At 47.6% G+C, this 13102-nt stretch overlaps 1 protein-coding gene across 4 annotated transcripts in view; it reads right to left on the bottom strand.

Annotated features, from left to right (window-relative positions):
- The window catches only part of PRICKLE1 (prickle planar cell polarity protein 1), a 66988-nt gene that overhangs the window by 11196 nt on the left and 42690 nt on the right, over positions 1-13102 (bottom strand). The window contains exon 1 of one of the 4 annotated variants that reach the window (XM_042792086.1): positions 3701-3756. The exons of the other annotated variants lie outside the window; for them this stretch is intronic. The gene's annotated coding sequence lies outside the window, so the exon portion shown is untranslated. Of the gene's footprint in view, positions 1-3700; positions 3757-13102 lie in introns of those variants that run through there. 4 annotated transcript variants of the gene reach the window in all.

Below are 13102 nucleotides of genomic sequence, written 5' to 3'. Positions count from 1 at the left end.
TCTTACTCTAGCTGAACTACTGAAGGTTATCAAAACAGCTTCTGAGCTTAGCATCACCATATCACAATCTCTGTCAAGGAAGGTGAGTAAAACCAAACTCAATCCTAAAAGCTCAATCCTATATATTTAAAATAGAAAAACAGACTTCCTGGTACATACTAGATCCCTTGAAATAGTTTCCTTCAGAAAAAAATGATAACACAAGAGATACAAAACTGTTTCCTGTCTCCACGTACTAGTGGAAATGAAGTCAAGCATCAGGTATGTTTTTGTTATTGCTTGTATAAAACCAGGGTGTGAGGAAGGAGGGGCCCAGGAATACTGCGATGCAGTGAAGAAACCACTCTGGCAAAAAAAGGTCATCAACTTCTGTCCCCCAGCATCTATACCCAAACAATTCTTAAGTATAAAATCACTATGAATATCATCGACAGGTCCCTGTCTTTCCAAGATGATCTTAGCAGCAGATGAACTGTTTTACAATTTCCCTTCAGAAAGAGGTAGATACCTGGTTTACAATAACGTGCTACTTACTGACATCTAAAAACTGGTATTTCCAATTCTTAAGGCATCGCAACACAAGAATTGTGTTGGTCAAACTGTCACTTTTCAAGAACCGACTCCTGCCCAATAACCTGGGAATAAAAGGAGTCACTAGGTGAAATGCCTTTGCCACCATTTCATTAGGCAGCCCGACCTCAACCACACTGCAGCAAGCAGATCTGAAATGTAATTTAGGCAAAGAGACAGGCTCAGCTCTGCCAGCCCCCCCACACTCGAGCAGGGTGTACCCCAGGCTCGCACACACGACACCCCACGCTCAAAGCACGCAGCTAACAGAGTAATGGCTTCACATTGTTCAAAGACCTTGCTCTGTAAGATCAAGGGTTAACTTCTCTGACTTACTCTCTTCTCTTGAAAGACAAGGAAAGATACCAACATCTGATTGCAGGAAGACTTGTTAACTTTTCCGAGGATTTTTCAACACTAAGGCTACGTGCTACTTCCGCGCGGCAAAAGGCAGCACTGGGGCTTCAAGTATAGCAAAGGTAGGTAAGTGCAGGAACATTGTCCAATTCCAAAGGAAGACAGGGCATTGGTACCAGAGAAACCGTGCTCCTTTTCCACGAAGACTGATCCTACCTGGGCCACCGCTGACCCCCCCATTTCAGACAGCACAAGTTCCAGCTCCAAGAAGAGAAAACCACAGAGCCACAGGCCCATCTCCCGGTGATACGGGACAGGTTGAAAGCACAGCTGGTAGAGAATAAAGGAAAACCACACCTCACCTCCAACTGTTAAATGCAGCTTTACAGTCAGGGTGCTCCTCCCCAAATGAGGCGATTGAAAATGTTTAAAGCAAGGTTCATAAATCTCAATGAACCGAGATTACTCAAAGGACAGGATTCACTTTAAAAGAGAAAAGCTACCATAGAGCTGATGTTAAGCCAGCTATAAAATGACTGACAGTGCACCATATAGCAATACGGCCGTGTCACTAATATTGTGGTGTTGCTGAGAGTGAGGTTTCTAAATGAGTCCAGCTTAACAGCAGGCTATCTGCAGAACTATTTTAGCAATTGCTTGTTTAGGAGTTCTCCTTCCTCTCCTGCTCAAGTGTAATTTGGTTTGCGTTTTAAAACTACAGGGTTCTTCCTCCCCACCCCCCAACTGCACTCATCCTTCAAAGATCTGTTTAAAATTATTACATCCTAAGGAGGATTCAAATGAATATAAACAACAGCTGAAAAAATAAATGCTTTCCGAGGGATGAGTAGAAAGGTGGTCTTTCTACTCCTGCTATGACATCTACAAAACACAGCAAGGACGCTTTGTTTTGCTTTCTTAAAAGTCTGTGTAACATTTGGAGGTTTTGGCTCTGTTCAAATACTACCTCTCAAGAAAAGCTCCATAGCCTTCAAGGAGGTATGTCACTGGCAGCTTGACAACTATGAATAACATAATTGAATTAAACAGCTAAATTTGATTAAAAAAAAAAAAGCAATTAATACATTTTTTTTCCACTGATATATCAAAACAACTGTATTATAACAAAGTTCTTACAAGCAAAGACAAACTACACTCCTAATTACAAACCTCCTGGTACACAAAATATTAGGATATCAAAAACTTAGAGCAAAGCTATTGCTGAACCCCATATGAAGGTTATCCCCATGCTAGGATTTCCAGCTCACTGATTATGTTCACCCCTGACCAGATAGAAGAGGTCACGATTTGTGAGCACAGTTAGACAAATATCTCCTTGCCCATCCCCTGCTGTTTTACACTGTCCTGCAGGGCAAATTGTTTAACAACTTTTTTGTTAGAAGGCTTGTTAACAAGGCTATAGGGGATACAAGATGCATATCACATGCATCCATTCACAATGAAGGCTCAAGGAGTTAAGATTAGCATGGGCAGCCCATTCACCTGCTTATTTAATCCCTGGTGCATGGTAACTACATTAGAAGAGGAAAGGTGCAATACAGCAGCAATAAACCACCACAGAGCAACTATTCATGATGTAAAGACTTATTTCCAATATGTAATATGTGAATGATCAGAAAGCCCCATTCCCTACCTACCGTACAAGTTACATATTTACACACAGCTCTATAGCTCTGTACTTGGGAAATGCGGATCCAGAGTTGATGAGCAGAATTTTTATAAGCACCAGCACACAGCGACTTCTCCAGCTCTTGGGTCCTTTGAGTCCAGAACCACCCAGAGCACTGGGAGAAGGAATGAAGCCTCTCTACTTCGTCATTCAACAGACCCTTAGATTGACCCTAGAAGCAAGAACGTTTTTCCCTTTCCTTAGCCAGGGTACAAGGACTGACGGGAGAGTTAACCACCTTCCTCCTCTAGCATCCTAGCGCAAAGATCGCTTTTCCAACTGGCAGTTGGACGATCCCTGTCTGGGTGTTTTCTTTTGACGAGCCATACTGCAAAGGCAGGCTACCTGCACCAACAAAGGCAGGAAGCACCGTGACAAAGCTTCAGCCGATGCCAACACATCTGGCGTGGCTGTGTTACGCCGGCCACACCGCAGCGTGGATGGCAACGCCGGCCAGCGCCAAACCTCTAGCCAAGGAAGCGCTATTCTCACAGATGCTTCCCCCCTCCCTCCTGAGGAGGGTGTACAGATTTAGAAAGAAAGAAATCTTGCCTTTTACAGTCTCTCATTGATTTTTTTTTTTTTAAATTCTATTTTAAACAGCAGCCAGACTTTACTCCAATGTACACATATACTCAGGTTTCACCCCGTCACCTGTTGGCTCCTGAACAACACCCTTCTTTGTTAGGGCTCACAGCCCTCATTTGAGACAACTTTCCAGAGAAAACACTTCAAGAAAGTGTTTAGTAATTCACAAGGCTGGAGTTGTAAAAAAAAAAAAAAAAAAAATTCCGCGCATAGACCGGTTTATTCTGACAGACACGCCGAGCCGTTCGCGCTCATCTCAGAGGAGCCGGGACGATGCCTTATCAGCAGGCAGAGCTCTCTGAAGCACCGGTGGTTTTTTTCCCCTCCTGCCCAAGTTTCGAGGCCGTTACGGTGGGTCAGAGGCGCCCCCAGCCCTCCGGGCCCCCCCCCCCCGCTCCGGGGCCGGCTCGGGTCTCCCACCGGCGGCGCGAAGGCGCCGGCCCCCACCCAGACTCTCCGGGGGACGAGCGGACACAAGTCACCACCGCAAATTACCTCTTCACAGCACCGAAAGAGCGGCGAGGCTGCTGGCGGAGCCGGGAGCGGAGGCGCAGGAGAGGCGACGCCCGCTGCAGACCCGACCCCGCGCCCCCTCCTTGTTTTAAACCGAGTCCCTTTCCCCGCTCCCCCCCCCCCCCCCCCCCCCCCCCCCGGGGCTGTAAAGACCAGAGAGACCCGGCGATGCGGCCGCAGCTCCCCGGCTGCGGGGCGGGCGCGGCTCCGCTCCCCTCCCCGGCCAGGTCCGGAGGATCGGCCAGCGCCGGGCACGGCCCCACCGAGGAAAAGGGGAAGGGGTGGGGGGTGGGAAAAAAAGGAAGGGAAGGGGGGGGGTGCTCCTCCTGCCCCGTCCCTGCCGCTTCCCCTCCTCGTCCCGCCCGCTGGGAACACGGCGGGATCTCTACCTGCGCCGCCGCCGCCCCCGGGGCCGCCTCTCCCCCCCCCCCCCCCCCCTCCCCCGGGGCTGCAAACCGGGCAGGGAGCTGTCTCCTCAGCGCTCCTCCCCGGGCAGCACCGCCCCCCCCCCCGGGGCGGCTCCCCCCCAACATCCCCCCCGCCCGGTGCAGGAGTGCGGCCCCAGCGCCGTGCGCCCCTCACCGCTCCTCGGGCCGGAACGTCTCCCGCCAGCGATCCTCCCTGCGAAGCGCTGCCCAAGGCGGGGGGGGGGGGGTTGGGGGGGGGTGTGTGTGTTTTTAGGAGAGGAGCGGGGAGCCGCTCCTGCCACCGATCCCGGGGCGGGAAGGGTCGCAGTAAAATTCCGCGCTCAGGAACACGGCGGACGGGGGGGGGGGGGGGGGGGGGGGGGTGTGTTTAGCGACGGAGCTTTTGTTCGTGTTTAACGTCCGAAATAGATTTCCCACCCCGCCCTCCGGGCTGACCCGGCCCGGGCAGCGCGGTCCTGCCGGAGAAATTAAGGGCTCGGATAAAGACAGGAAAACATTTGTTCTAGATCGCTGCGTAGAAATAAAAATAATAGAACCGAAAATCAACGCGCAGCTGAGGGCCACGGCGAGCAGATGCCCATCGCTGCCTCCCCTGGCACATCCCAGGCGATGGAGGGGCGTCCGAGCCCCAGTTTATGCACAGAAAAGTAACACCCGGGCTACATTTAAAAAATGCTCCTGGACAAAGTGCCAGCCCTTCACTTTTACTCCCCGTCCGGCGTGGGCATAAAAAAACCCCAAAAAATAAAAAACAAAACAAACCACAACAAAAAACCCCCACACAACCGAGGGGCGGGTGGTTCGGCTTCAAAGGCCGGCGGGCAGCTTCCCCTCCGGCACCGTGAATGTAACCGTGAACACCGCGGTCAAATTTCCTCTTTCCTCTTCCCTCCCGCCCTTTGTCTCCCTTGGGAAGTCATTATCAAAGGGAATTTATTCGCGCTGCATCTCGGGGTCAAAGCAGCAACCCCCCCTCTTCGCTGCGAGAGGCAGCAGGGACCCGGCCCCTCACCCCCCCACCCCCCCCCGGAGTCCCGGGCCCGGCCACGGGCACTTCGCAGACACTTAGCTCTTCCCCCCAGGAACCGAATTTGCATGAATTTAAATTCACTCGTCTAAATGTGAATGGCTTTGCCCGCAGGGTGCTAAAGGGAGCCGGCCCTGACGGGTAAAGGCGCGGAGGGGGCCGCGGGCTGAGGCGCCCAGAGAAGCAGCCCTGTCTGTCGGTCCCCAGCCCTGTCTGTCTGTCGGTCCCCAGCCGGGCACGGGGGGGGGTTTGAAGTCGGGCCGGGAAGAGCCCTCACCCCTCCTCCCTCCCGAGTGCTGATCAACCAGCGCCAGAGGCAGCCGGCGGCAAAGGCAGGCAGCCGGGGCAGGCCCGGCACCGGGCTGTCATCGTCTGATCCCAAAGTCGCAAAGCCGATCCCTGGGTTAACGACGTTAAAAACAGCCGATTCCCCATCACCAACCGCCTCTGCCCGGAGACCTTCCAGCCACGCTTGCAGCCGTAGGTGAAGCCCGCACGGATCCAGCCCCATAAAGCTCCTGCAGCGGAAAAAAAAAAAAAAACCTGCTGAAACTCCAGCAACCGAACCAGCTCCGGTCCTTCCACACCCCATTTCACTTCCCTAAGCAGTTGCGCTGGTTGTACTACCTCCATTCTTAAACTGCTAAATTGTTTTGAGGTCAAAGTTGGCGTATCACTTGGATGAACTAGAGATTTTGTCAGTGCTGGCTTTACAAGACCCAGACTGTTTCTATTCTGCTTGTTGGACTGAGCAGACCCCATCTGGTGGCCAGCTGAACATCTGCCAACTCCATTCATCATTAATCAAAAATGGAAATGTCAGGAATAATGTTTATTCTTCCTCACTACACGACTGAATTAAATACCAGCAATTTGCATATATTGTCTACTCCTTTTCCAGGGGTGCCTGACCTTTTCTCAGTAGTTCCCCGCTGCGAGGGCTCACCGCATCTGCACAGCACATGGCAAAAGGAGCATCTCATGCGGGGACTTCTGCAACACAACCGACTCGATGGCTGCAGATAAGTTTGCAAAGTTTCCCCATCTAGAGCCTACCAAAGCCAAAGAGGAGACGTTCACTCACTTTGGGCAGTCAAACTGTCCCCAGACTTGCTAACACTTTCCCCCTGACACTGAAGTGTTTGAGGGTGTGCGGGGATAGTGGCTGCACTGCTCTTTTTGTTTTCCTCAGACTTTTCTGGCTTGAGCATAGAAAATACTATATTGTTCTGGGCAATGCACTTAAAAATTATCAGGCTAAAACCAGCCATTGTGATCTTCCAGCCTGAACTCATGTGGTCATAAGATTTTCCTAAAAATTACTGTCTGCATGAACAAAACATTTGATTTTGATGTACCAGCAATGAAAAACCCACTACAACTTCTGTTAAATCCACTACAGCCCTTGTTAAATTGTTTCAAGTAGTCAATTCTTTTTGTTGTTTTGTTTTTAAATCTGATTGCTGTGTTTCAGTGCTCAAAGGCTGGATCATACCATACCCTTGAATGTTAGGCTAAAGAACCAGCTATCATAACTCCCCCTAGGCATTTGCAAATTGTGAAAGTCATTCCTTAACTATCTCTTTTGATTCAGGCTGCTTCCACAAGCACAAATGCGTTGCTATGATTTTTTTTTATTATTTTTACACAACAAATACAACAGCATACATACTTGTTAACTGAAGCATAAACCATGCTACAGAAGTTGCCTTAAAAAAAAAAAAAAAGGGGCTAGAACAAAAAAAAAGAAAAAGACGGGCACAGACAGACTTGCCCTTTAAGGCATGTACAAATTCTTGACTGCAGCTGGGTAGAGCTGATCCTTCAAACAACTGGATGCTTCAAGGGACCTGTAATGGATACATGGAACCTTTTGCCCTAAATTACTAACACAAATTCAGTCTGGGTAACAACTAACTTTTACTACTGACCAGGACAGGGGTGTTCTCTGGCCTGTAAGAAATTCCCTAAGCTTATCAGTGTGGTTTCCCAGTTTGCAATTATCCACATCAGGGAACATCCCCTGAGATAACACTGGTAATTGCTACCTTTGTTGTCAGTCACAGAAGAGAGAACAAGGAGCAGAAAACGAATTAACCTCTTGTGCTTCAGAGGCAGCTTCTCCGGGTGGGACAGTGGCATAACACCCACCTCTCAAACCGGATTAGTTCTGTGCATAAACAGAGGAGTTCACCTTCTACATCATCACCCTTTAATGATCACCACCTCCACTCCAAGAGTTTTAATTAAGCATCATCTCACCTGTTCATCTAAAATAAAAAGTCACAAGTCAGCTATGAAAGGTAAAAAGTATGCAGTAAGGTGAAAGGAAGCTAGAACAAAAAAAAAAAAAAATCTCTGAGTAATAATTCTTTCAGAGCAGTCAATAAGAAAACTACTCAAAATAAACTAGGTTTCATGTTTTGAAACAAAACAAAGCAAGAAAGGTTTTACATGTTTCTGACAGCACTGGAAGAGTCCATGGAGCAGGAATCACAACTGCTCCCCAAGGGTTTATGCACAAATCAAAGCCTGCCTAACCCAGGCAGGTATGGCCTTCAGGAATTTTAGGGACAGTGACTTGACCACTGTATGGTCCTGCCTGCAGGCTACAGCAGCTCTAGGATGTGTTTACAGCACCAAGGTCCTTTCCACCTTGGGTGGTCCCTGGTCTATGCCCTGAGGGAGTGCCGAGGCCAGAGTAAGGGATGCCGTTTCATCACGGTCTGAGCTGATCTACTGGAAAACCCAACCCAGTGAAGAAATGCAGGTTTAGTTCCCTGGACCTGCCAGTGTCAGCGCAAGGAGAAACCAGAACCAACTCCTACCAGGCAGGACTGTTGTGGAGCTGCTGGCTCAGTTACCAGCTTCACTCCCTCTCTTCTGCGCAAACTGGGAGCCATGGGCCCTGCAAGCACAGGGGCAACAGGGTCGTCTTGCTCAGATGATGAGTAAGCAGCCTGGTCTCCAAGGCCACTTCAAATCATGCTCAAGTACAAGTGAAATTTAACCATGTTCACCTTGGTGCAATCGGAAACCTCTGTGGACATCCACCTGCATCTCTAGGTAACTGAACATCTTGCCAAACCTGGCCCCAGCCCTCCTCTCGCAGGTTACCACCACCAGTGGGGAAGCACACCTTCGTAGCCGGGAGCAGTTTGCACAATTTCACCACTACGTATAATCACTAGGAGACGCCTGACACAATGGATGCTCTTGCAGCAAAGCTAAAGCCTTGAAGGAACTAATGGGTCCCCCAGAGCAAGGCCACCCCACGCCTACAGCCATAGGTGAAACCTCCTTGTGCTCTCCCCGTTCAACGCCGCTTCCTCCTGCCCACCCCAACGGGGAAGTTTGGCCCCACCAGCAGACGACCATGTGCTGCTGGGAACAGGGGCAGAGCAGTGCTGCTACTGAGGTACTGGGGCCTCTCGACTGTGTCACTGCCTGCTGTCTTCCTGTATCTTCTTTTTTGAGGCTGCTAAGAGCGAGCATGGAGGCAGCACCTCATGAGTTCTGATGGCTCCAAAGTTTGAATCTCTGCCAATTTTTAAATAACATTTAAAAATACAGAGAAAACCAGCTCTGCAGGAGACATCAAGGTAAAAGACAAGAGATGATATGCAACAGAGAAGGAGAGATACAGGGATTAAAAGGAAGCATGCATGTGAAATGCAACTAGTTAAAAAAACTAAGGATAAGACTACTTTTGCCCAGCAGAGGTTTGGGACTGAGTCAGGGTGCTCCGCTTCCACTCTCCTCTTTGCTGCATTCCCTGTGATCCTAACAGTCTGCCTCTGCCTGCCTCGGGGTTGATGGAGTGGGGACAATGCCCCAGACAACTTTAGAAAAATAAGTGAAAACTTCCAATGGAAACATTAACATCAGATAAAGCGGGAGACTATCAAGTAGCACTAGACAAATTAAAAAAAAAAAGCAGCTCATTTTTATTTTCACCTGCCAAACAACGGCACAGGGAGCTGCAGAGGCATTCAGCAACCAGGCATCAAGGAGGGAAACAGCACCTGAACAGCTTGCTACTGAGAGCTACACCAGATACCACTAGCCTGAGGACAGGCCAGCGTCAGCTACTGCGTGTTGGGAATGCATCTCTAAGAGAGGTTGATTTTATTTCCTTTTCTTAATGCTCTGGGAGTCAAAGGCCAACACACCTTTTAAAACCACGATCCTACTTTGCTTCAGCAGCAAAGAATTAACGTTTCATTAAAATGCCCTTCCTTGTTGGATCGGGCTAGGACTTGCTCCTGAACCAACAGGTCTGTTGCCATATCTGGAAACTTGTAACCCCACAGGCTTTTCTGAAGACAGTAATCTTGATTTTATCGTAATTGGCTCCACGCAGCCCACAGTCACACAGGGCAGAGGTAAGCGCCTGGGTGCCCACAATACCACCACAACCACCAGCCGACGGGTGCGAACGGGGCTCTCCTGCCCACATCGACACCCTGTGTTAATTAGCACCCCGCTTCCCAGGCTGCACAAGGCATAACAAAATGAGTTGCAGCAACATGCGCCTGCAACGCTTTGCCGGTAGCAGAGGCTGACGCGGGGTGGAATCGCTGCCTGGGTTTTTAATAACACCCCAGCACAAACACCATTATGCAACGGGGAAGGTGTTGCAGAGCCAGTGCTAATGCACTGTTTGCTTATTGAGGGACTTTTCAGCCAAGTATTGTGCCAAAGCCTGTGCGGATGATGAATGATGTCACTCTTATCTTTCTCAAGCTCCATTCTCAGGCCTTGCCTCCGAAGAACCCCTCGCAATTTATCTAAATTGGTTTGGAAATTGATTTATATTAAAAAAGGAAATGGTGCAAACTGTATGGCTCTTCTACTGCGGTCAGCACAGATATACACACACGCACACACAAAGGGAGACTCACCCCAGCAGCAGGGCACCCATGTAAAGAAACTAATATTTAAACCAATATTTAAACTAGTATTTAAAAACAAATTTCAAATCCTTTGCGAGGACAGTTTTGTTGCATGAGTAATGCTCCAGTTACACTCAGTCTGCCCTGTCGCTGGTGATGCTTTGCAACAGCCTAAACCTAGGGAAAAAACCCGGGTGATTGAGTTTAAGGGAAGGCAAAGTTTGACATAGAGGATTACTACTGCTGCTGCAGCATTACATCCAGAGAAAACAAAAATCAGTTTTAAGCCCAAAATGAGATTTGCAAAGGTTTGTGGTAACCTCGACCTTCTTAAAATCTGCAGGGGAGGGAAATCTAGCAGCCACTGGAACATGCACCCAGCAGAGCGCTACGTTGCCTTTTTCCAGAAGCTATTGCTAGAACACACTACAAATACAAGGGAGAGAAAAATGCTTAGATTAACTATTAGTTTATTTTACCAAATTAATCTCACAGGCCATCCTCAAGGCAGACAGTGATGCAAGGAGGATGTAAAAATGGCAGGTGTGTAATGAGATGCATTACACCTTTAGTAGCTTTCTTTAGTACAGCAATTGCAAGACAGAGAGACTACCAGGTTGATGAGCTGTCAAGACTGAAGGCCATGAAACTACCAAGAGGCACCACCAAAAAAAGATAAGTGCTTCAGTCTTTTGCATAAAAAGATCAACCGCTAAATAATTATCCCAGCCAGGTAAGCCTGGGAACAGTCCTCTCACTTCTTGCTCAGCAAACAACAAAAAAAAAAAAACCCGGTTGCAAAGCTGGGCAGGCTTCTACCTCAACAGAAGTTCATCAGTCTTCCAGCCAGCCAGCTCATGTTCTCTGTCACTACTCTAACTGTTGGTTTCTTTACACTTAAGGCTTGTCATGGGCTAGGCGGCATCCAAATGACACTGACTCCAGACACTAATGCATAGTTTTACAATGACTTTCCATGTTTCGTCGCTGCCTTAAAACAGAAATTACACCCAAATCTCCTCCCTCCCTTTCTTATTCTCTCCTACCCTGAAAAAAAAAAAAAAATGGGGGGGAGGAATAAGAGTTCCTTCTATGAGAGCCATGAAGGTTTCACCTTCACTTCCATGTCTGTCTTAAATGCGTTACATATCTCTGTAAATTGGCATCTTGCTAAAAAAATTCCCACCCTTGTTTCCCAATGGAAGTGCTGTAATGTAACCTATTACTCCAAAATGGGCAACAAACCAGCCCCCATGTACATACCTGGGCAAATAAAAATCAGTGTTAAAGGGGTTTTGCCCTTAGTGCAAACTTGACCTTACTAACATTAATCTATCTGTGTATGACCAAATAAGATGCAGGGTAAACACGCAAAGTTTAATTTTGCTGTCTCTTTTCCTAGGAGATTATGATTCAGCATGTTTTCTGGGAAACCCAAGCAGGCTTTCTGCTTAACAGAGTGAAGAATGCCGATTTGCAAGGTTACTTTTTTTTTTTTTTTTAATTGCACTCCCCCCCTTTTTTTTTTTCTTTCCTCCCCCCTATAAGTATGATTAGCTTTTCTTTGCTGGTGTAGCTCCCAGAACTGGTTTACTGCAGGATGAGTTGAGCACAATTATCAGCATTAGGGAGGTGATGGGAGAAAAAGCCCAGAGGGACAGTCCCACTCCTGGTCAGTAGCTAGCTATAACAACACTGATGCATCAAAACCACACTGAAAGGCAGCCAGGGAAGACAGCTTCACCAGCACTTCTCTTGGTTGCCTGCCAAGTGCCCTTGGGATTATGGACACACAGGTATAAACTGAGGAGAAAGAATAGGCAAGAAGTGCTAGATCAGTAAAAAACCCAGACCTAGTAGAGTCACAGTCCAAAGGCATTTGAAAGAGTCAAATTTCTCCTCCAAGTATTCCCTTCACCACAGAGCTAGATGCTTAGGATCAGGTGATTGAAGACATAAAAGTGCTTCTTTCCTTCTCTTCATTTCCACTGCACTTGAAGTTCAAGGCCAAGTGGGCAGGCAGTGTCTGCTCAAGATGCGAGTTATGCCTGGTGTTCAATAGGATAATAGTGAAGAACTCAGTTAAACAAATACTCAAATAGAAATCCAGTTAATTATGTTTCTTAACTAGCAGTCGTTACCCTTTCCACACCAACTGGCAAGATATTTCATTGTAACTACGACAGGGAAAAATCACTTTAAGCCTCCAAAATATCAAGCTTCACCTCATCACCAGCATGACATGTCTATAGACAAGTCTGAAGCCTCCAATACGTATGTATTTCCATAACTGAATTTATAGAAATGTTTGCAGATTCTTAAGAATATGTAAGCATATTTTCAGAGCAAGAGATTTTAGATTATTCGTAGTGAAGAAAATCCTTATGTATGAAGCACACAGTACAAATGAAGACTGTTTTAAGAACACTCAACTGGTACCCTTGACATAAATGACCTTTGTACAAGCATCCATTTATCCCTAAGTCCTTACGGTACTGTCAGCTGCTGAAACAGCAACAATACCTGATACCTGACACTCAGCTGGCAGCCTCCGAGCTTTAAGCTACACCCACCTGGGCTTGCCAGCTTGCCCCAGCTTCTCTTACCACCTTAGGATGGATTCCTTCAGATGCATAGCCTTGAAGTGATAATGCCTAGGTTTGTAAGAGTACCAGAATTGAATGGAAGCAAACAAGTGCTAATGCAATCTATGGCCATAGACAACGCATACTTCTAGAACAGACAACTACCACCCCCATTTTTAAGAATAGATTTACATTTAGCCAATATGAAGTGAAGCATTTCACTGTTGCTATGAGTTTCAACATCAGAGGTTGAAGGATCTGCTTAAGTCTCAGGCTACTTTCACAAAGATAGTTCAAGATTAATTTCTGCAACTCTGCAGTTTCTAAGGAAAAAGTTGAATAATTTCCTCGATGAGACAGCAGAAAAACATCCAACCTTTCCACTCCATAATGCTTCAGTATCTTTTAAACAGGTTTCAAAAACAAATATTTGAGATAGCAATGTGAAC

The sequence above is a fragment of the Tyto alba genome, unplaced genomic scaffold, assembly GCF_018691265.1.
Source record: "Tyto alba isolate M040663 unplaced genomic scaffold, T.alba_DEE_v4.0 Super-Scaffold_2, whole genome shotgun sequence".
In the NCBI taxonomy this organism is placed as follows: domain Eukaryota; kingdom Metazoa; phylum Chordata; class Aves; order Strigiformes; family Tytonidae; genus Tyto; species Tyto alba.
The sequence above is the reverse complement of the archived record's forward strand: the minus strand, read 5'-3'. Positions and strand labels throughout refer to the sequence as shown.